This window comes from Bison bison, unplaced genomic scaffold (genome assembly GCF_000754665.1).
Source record: "Bison bison bison isolate TAMUID 2011002044 unplaced genomic scaffold, Bison_UMD1.0 scf7180017864353, whole genome shotgun sequence".
Taxonomy (NCBI): domain Eukaryota; kingdom Metazoa; phylum Chordata; class Mammalia; order Artiodactyla; family Bovidae; genus Bison; species Bison bison.
Window position 1 is genome coordinate 6,159,115 of NW_011494925.1, and position 7,516 is coordinate 6,166,630.

A 7,516-nucleotide genomic window follows, 5' to 3' on the forward strand; every position below is an offset into this window, starting at 1 on the left:
ATCTGTGAGGCGGGGGTGCAGGCAGGCTGCTATGGATTTGCCATGTTAGCCTGAAGTGTGGACTGCTGACTGTGTGATTAAAGCAATAACCGTTTCTGTGGGATCCCGTGCTTCCCTGCCGTCTCCCGGCCACGACCAGAGCAGAGCTGTGAGCTCCAGCCCTGGCCTGAGTGCCTCGTTGCAGAGAAAACACCAAAGCCATGGCAGGTGGCTTCCAGATCTCTTTAGAAAGCAAAATATGATCACGGGTCTCCAGGTAAATAAGAAAGCAGCCTTCGTTGTCAGGAGGGAACGTGACAGCTTGGGGAGCAGGGCTGTCAGATCGATGCGGCTGTTGATTCTGGCTTTACCGGGGGCCATGCTGAGCCTTGGGTCTATACTAAGGAGGTGGACACCCTCTGTCTCCAGGGAAGGGGTTTAGATCACAGGACACGGGGCTCACTCCTGCACTAGCGGGCTTGTCATCCGGGCAGCTCATGGCCTGGGACGGCCCTCCCCCACTTCTCCTTGGGTCTCAGACCCCAGGGGAGGGCACGCCACGCACTCCCACACCCACACCCAGGAGGGCTGTGTGAGCCCCAGCCCCAGAGACACAGACATTCCCGCTTCTGAGCTTTCAGCTCCGGACCGTCACTAGGAAGCTCCTATGTTTCGTAGCAAATGGCATCAGAAACACCGTCCACCGTTTTCACGCCTGAGCCCACGCGCGGCCCCGCTCTGGGGGCTTTCCTCCCGCCCACCCCTCCCACCTCCCAGGTAGCTGAACGGCTCCACTTTGCAGCAAGTTCGTCCCACTCGGCTCCCAGCAGGATAATCTGGGACGATTCAGTCTCCCAGCGGAAATCGCTGGGGCACCAACAGATCTTTAAAAATCAGAACATCTGGTCAGTCACCTTCTCCCATCTGGGTAAACAGAGCTGAGCTAATAAGGCCGCAATGGGAAGCCGTGGTGGCAGGTAGTTTTAACAGTTACGGGATGGAGCTGCACGAACGTGTCAGCCCCAGGAAGGCGGTGGGGCGATGGGCAACTGTGCTAATCGGTCCTTTCAAACCACAGGTCACTCATGGGCATGTTAAACATCACCCTAAAAAAGAGATCCCAGGGATGGTGCTCCCCATGTGTAAAAGGCAAGGTTCCTACATTGAAAGACAGTTCAGCATTTCTTAGGCTTATGCAGTCGTGATTGTAATTATTGTTTATCTATAGGGAATTGAGCTTTAAAAATACTATTGAAAGTGTTAGTCACTCAGTCGCGTCTGACTTTTGTGACCCTATAGATTGTAGCCTGCCAGCCTCCTCTGTCCATGGGATTCTCCAGGCAAGAACAGTGGAGTGGGCTGCCATGCTCTTCTCCAGGGGATCTTCCTGACCCAGGGATCGAGCCCAGGTCTCCCACACTGCAGGCGGATTCCCTACCAGCTGAGCCTGCAAAAGGGGAGAAGAGGAGGAGAAATGTCCATGTTCTCAGGCTGAGGCCGGCCCTAGGCTCCTGAGACGGTGCCAGGCAATGTCTGGTGCTCCTGGCAGGAGGCGGGGTGCTGGGGGCAAAAAAGACCTCCTTCCAGCGCCCTCGAGATGTGGGCCCCGGCTCACACTGGGGTCTTTACCGTTTCCACATGAGCCACATCCCCAAGCCAGTGCTCACAGGGAGCGGCCGAAGGGTCCCCCAGCCGGGGCGGCCCAGAAGAGGATGCCCGTCCCCAGAGGTGGAGCCGGGTGGTCCCTCTGCCTCTCTAAACAAAGCGGAAGACCGCCCAACTCAGCCTGCAAGAATGTCTCCGCATCTTCCTTTCCTCCCTTTCTCTCTGATGCATGCCGACCCCACACAGCTTGGAGGGCAGCTTTAAATCATGAGTGACGCTAACCTGGAGCCGCTGGACCTCTGCACCGTCCACGCACGGAGATAACACGGACATGGCTTCCTGACGACACCCACAGGGCCACACCTACCTGACACCCTGCAGGAATTTGAAAACAAAAGACAAAATTAGAAACGATGCATGCTGGCAAAGACAACAGGATCCTGAAGACCAGACAACGCTGGCCTTGACCCGCCTCAGACCCGTCCTGCACCAGGCCTCGAGCGTCTGCACACACACCCCGCAGGGCAGCCCCGGCCCCCCACCTCCTGGGCCCCCAGCTCATCTGAGTCCGGGACCCCCACGGGCCACAGCACTCCCTGCCACGCGAACCTTTAAGGAGGGGCCTTGCCGCCTGTCGACTGCGTCTGCGGCAAACCGATGATAAGGCTCGCATTTGAAAAAATAAATAAAGACACGGCAACAAAAACAACTGCCCCTTATTCTGGGAGAACCATTTGGTCCATGTCATACTCACTACTGTGTTTAGATTTTCTCCAGCACATAGGTTCTAGTATAATTTATTTTAGAAGCCAGAAAGCACACTATTTGGCAATTTCATCACTCCAGGTGTAATTTTTTTTAAAAAGTCTTCCATTGTTGTCTGTCATTTGGTTAAGTCTCTGCCAGCCAGCTCCACAATAAGTAACTACAACCAGAATTAGTGATCACGTTTTTTTTTCCCCCTCAGAGTTAATTGAAACTGATGTGTTTTGAAATCATAGTGGGGGTTTCCTGAGAGGAGCGCTGTGTGTTATTCAATCGGGGTGCACAAAGCCGGCCGGGGCCAGCACGACTCGCTCCCCAGGACTGGCTCCTTTGGCACAGGTGGGCCCCTCACAGCAGCCTCTCCCAGTGGATAAATATTTAAATTACATGTGTGCTGATGAACAGAGAGGCCTGAAAGGAACCTGCTCTTTCTCCTCCTGCCATCCGCTGTGAGTTCTGAATACAGCTCCAGGTCAGCGGAGACGCCCTCTCCCAAATCGCAGAGCCGCTGACCGCTCGGGGCAGACCTGCCCTTCTTCTTCTCCCTGGGACTGATGTTGACAGGCTTCGAGGGGCATTTCCAATTAACAGCACCGTCGTCTTGGAGAACAGCTTTGCTCAGGTTCACTGCTAAGAAGTAAACACTGGACTGCTTGGTGGCAGTGATTCACGACAGAGGAGGAAAGTGCACACTCGTGGTGGAGGCTGGTTCCAACCAGGTCCACTCTAGAATTCCACAGCTGCACCCATACATTCTTAGCAACGATCATAAAATTCTTATCTTTTTCTCATTCCTCCACCCCTTTCATTGCTTCTGGAATTTCTTTGTGACTCATGAAGTATATCCACGCTGCAAAATCCTAGGGTACGCCTCCAGACCCATCACGGCTCTGCAATTTGAATTGAACGGAGTGGTGCCCCAGCAGGTTAACGTGAGGATGTTCGAGTGTGTTAATCACAGGAATGGCCAGGTTGTGTTTGCAGCCCTGAACAGGTAAGCAGCTTACCTGGTGAGCAGGTGGTCCTCATGGTGCTGAGCTCCGCAGAGTGCACGTCTAGGAGAAGAGACTCTGTTCTTAGCATGATCACAAGTGTCCAGAGAGCTGGGGAGACTCAGAGGAATGCAGGGTGCCCTATTTGGGGCACATCTCAGCAGTTTCTGGGTATTCGATGGAGAAGGACTTACCTTTGGCCTGAAGTTCCCAATGGGCCAGATTTAGCTGACATGACCTGCAGTGTGCTTAGGAGGTGGTTTTGGGACGCAGGGTCAGAATGAAGAACTCTCAAGCCTTCGCTACATCCACAGAACAAGTACAATTCTCAAAAGCTTGTCACCACCTTGTAAAAACCTTGTTCAGGCGGCAGAGGTTGTCCTCCCATCTTTGTGGAGGAGACTGATGTTAGAACGAGAATAAAGCTGGGGGACCTGGCCCAGGCAGAGCGAGGACCTTGGTCCAGAAGGGCTGCTCGAGATGGGGCCCTCCACTCACCTTCTCGTACCCCCGCCCTCAGGGCAGGCGCTGTGAGGAGCTCACACTGCAGTTTGTTGCTCAGCAGGATGTGACTGGCGCTTGCTCACCTGATGAGTGACAGGCAGGAGACCTGGGCGGTGGTCCCCGGAGTTGCCTGTGGGATCTCGGGGGTTGATGTGCTTCCCAGCAACTCCTCGAAGCCTGGTTACTATGGTCAGCGGACAAAGGACACCTTCCAGCACTAATTACCTCTGGCCAGAACCACAGTTTCATGTATTCTCACATGTAGATAAACCTCATAATTTAATCTTTGATTTAATGCAGCCCTCGGTCCTCGTTTTCCAACAAGTCAACCAAAAATGTAGTGATTTCTCTTCGGTTAGTCGGAGTCTTTGCGACAAGATGCACATTCAGGCAGAAGTTGTTTCTGGGGTGCTCTGCCTCCCCGCCCCACTCGGTTCCCCAGCCTCACGGAGAAGGTTGGTGAGATGGGAAGTCCACTGTGGACGTGGAAGCCAGCGGCATGGTCACAGCGTCTCCACCGGAGGCACCCTGTGTCCTGTCCCTGCTCAGACAGCGTGGCTGTCGGATGGGGGGTCCACGGGTTTCCCAAACGCCCCTGCAGCTGGCCTCAGGCCAGTGCATGGTAACAAGAAACCGGTCACTGTCTTTGGCTCTGGAATCACTGATTGTCACAACACTTAGTCTCTCAGACTAAGTGTTGGATCAGAAAGTTGTCAGGAACTTTTTTCTCACGAAGACATTTTTAAATAAACAGGCGCGCACACGCACACACGTGTGCACCCACACACATGCACACACACACACCACCACCAAGCAGAAATGAGACGTGTGAGTGTGAAGGTTTACTGGCAGAGGTGCAGAGAACTGTCCAGAGAGTGATGGTGGGGCAAAGGCCACAGAGCCCGAGGATGTGCGCCACCTCTCCTTCGCCTCCTGGCCGGGGAGAACCAACCGTCTCATCCACGGCCTGGGGGCACCAGGAGAGACTTGGGGGTGTGGAGACGGATCTGTCCATCAAGACGGGGTTGGGGAGCCTTCAGTATCCTGACTGGCCCAAGACCTGAACATGCAACGAGCATCCGTCTTACAAACCCCCCGAGCACTGAGAACAGCAAGTCAAGATCCCCAAGCTTCCATCCTGCTTGTCACTGGTCACAAAATAACCACACGTTCAAGACGGTTCTCCTGAGGGTGAGGATGGAGACATTTGCATTCAGCAACTTGAACGAAGCAGTGAAGTGTAATGAACGACCCCTCGGTTCAGGTTTAAGGGTGTTCCGACAAGTGCTTCTAAGGATTTATATTTATGACAAAAACCATTTAGTATAATGGGTACCTTATATGTACCGTGGCCTATTACTCAACCATTAAAAAGAATGAAATAATGTCCTTTACAGCAACATAAATGGACTCTAGAGATTGTCATACTGATTGAAGCAAGTTAGAGAAGGAGAAACATAGTGTGGCATCCCTTATATGTGGAATCTAAAAAGAAATCTTACAAATAAACTTATTTACAAAACAGAAACGGACTCACAGACTTGGAGAACAAACTTACAGTTACCAGGGGGACGGGATAGTTAAGAGGCTTGGATCAACATGTACACACTACTATATTTAAAATGGATAATAGCAAGGACCGACAGGGAACTCTGATGAACGTTATGTGGCAGCCTGGATGGGAGGGGAGCTTGGGGGAGAATGCTAATGCTGCTGCTAAGTCGCTTCAGTTGTGTCTGACTCTGTGCGACCCCATAGACCGCAGCCCATCAGGCTCCGCCGTCCCTGGGATTCTCCAGGCAAGAACACTGGAGTGGGTTGCCATTTCCTTCTCCAATACATGAAAGAGAAAAGTGAAAGTGAAGTCGCTCAGTCGTGTCCGACTCTTATCGACCCCATGGCCTGCAGCCTACCAGGCTCCTCTGTCCATGGATTTTCCAGGCAAGAGTACTGGAGTGGGGTGCCATTGCCTTCTCCGTGGGGGAGAATGGATACCTGTATATGTATGGCTGAGTCCCTGTGTTGTCCACCTGAGACTATCACATTGTTAGCAGGCTACACTCCAGTACATGATAAAAAGTTTAATAAATAAAAGTCATTGCTTTGAGTTAATGTGAAAACACTTGTATATATACAACGCATACTTTATTGAAACCCCCAATATTATCATTTCTTCTCAGGATACTTAACAAACTAGTGAGATTTTCTGTGGTCCATGTAATCTCCTGCTCACAAAGGTCTCATTCATCTGGCAAATCTTATCTGTAAATTATCAGCTCAGCCTCTCAATCTCCAATTTATTTTTTGGTTTGGCTTGGGTTTGGGTTTTAATTATAACATTAGACTAGTTTGCATGAAAGAATTTGGCCTGTTTTCACTGTTTTAATAGAACGGTTGATAATGAAATTGTACATAATTGGCCCTATTCCAATTTTTATCACCTGAGAGTTTACAAAAATCCTATCCCGGAGCATTCAAGAGTCACATATCTCCACCAAAAAGTCCTCAGAGGCTCTCGACCCAGAGTCAGTCCTGCTGCAAAGCGGGTGGTGGATGCGCCTGCAACTCCCGGGGTGGGGGTGGGGGGTGGCGCAGGCATCCCTCCCCAGCTCCCACCTGGGGACTGAACCCTGACTTCAGCACCCAAGCCACCACGTCCAGCTCCAGTTCCAGGCGCTCAGGGATATGAAGCCCAGTCAGGGCCCACGTGTCCTCCTGGGGGCCTGTGAGCTCCGGGCAGGCTGTGGCCAGTCCCCCCTCCACCCTGGGGACCCTCCTGGACCGGTCCACCTCCTGGCCACTCCTGAAGTTGTGAGGGGGCAGGGGGCCCCACTTGTGGGGATCAGGGTGCAACGGGGACCCTAAGGCTCGGACTCTGCGAGACCTTTCAGTCTGGATGTCCTGTGCCTCCGGAGGGTCTGGGCCTCAGGCCTTCCTGGTTCCAGGAAGCAGCACAGGGTTCTTCCCTCCACAGCCCCCTGCCCCACTCTGCTCTTGCTTTTCTGGGTCCCTCCCCACCCTCCCCCTAGCCACCACCTTGAGATGTCCTGAAACACAAGCAGGACAGCCATCCACTGCTGTAGGGCAGAGCAACTCATCTTGTTCAACAGAAACCTCCGTAACTGAAAATATCCTTCAGTCTTACCTCTTACCCATTAAGATCCAGAAGCAAGTTCTTCCAGTTCTGCAAGCCCCTTGATGTATCTCCTGGGCTCTTCTCCTGTTTCTACCTGGAACCCACTGACCCGGGCCCGGGCTCGCCTCCTGCTTTAATGCCTCCCTGCTGGGCCTGCATGTGTGTTAGTCACTCAGCCGTGTCCGATTCTGCCACCCTATGGACTGCAGCCCGCCAGGCTCCTGTCCACAGGATTCTCCAGGCAAGAATACTGGAGTGGGTTGCCATTTCCTCCTCCAGGGGATCTTCCCAACCCAGGGATGGAACCCTTGTCCCTGCACTGCAGGCAGATTCTTTACCACTGAGCCACTAGGGAAGTCCCTGTAATGGCGAGGTAGCCAGCAAACACAAACGTCTTGGCTCTTCTGGAAGGCCCCACACAGCCAGGGGCTCCGCAGCAAGGAGGCCAGCCTTCCCAAGTCATTGCAGGTGACGGTTCTGCCAAACATTCTGCCAGGGTTTAATGGGCCTCCCAGCCTTGAGGCCTGCAGTGCCA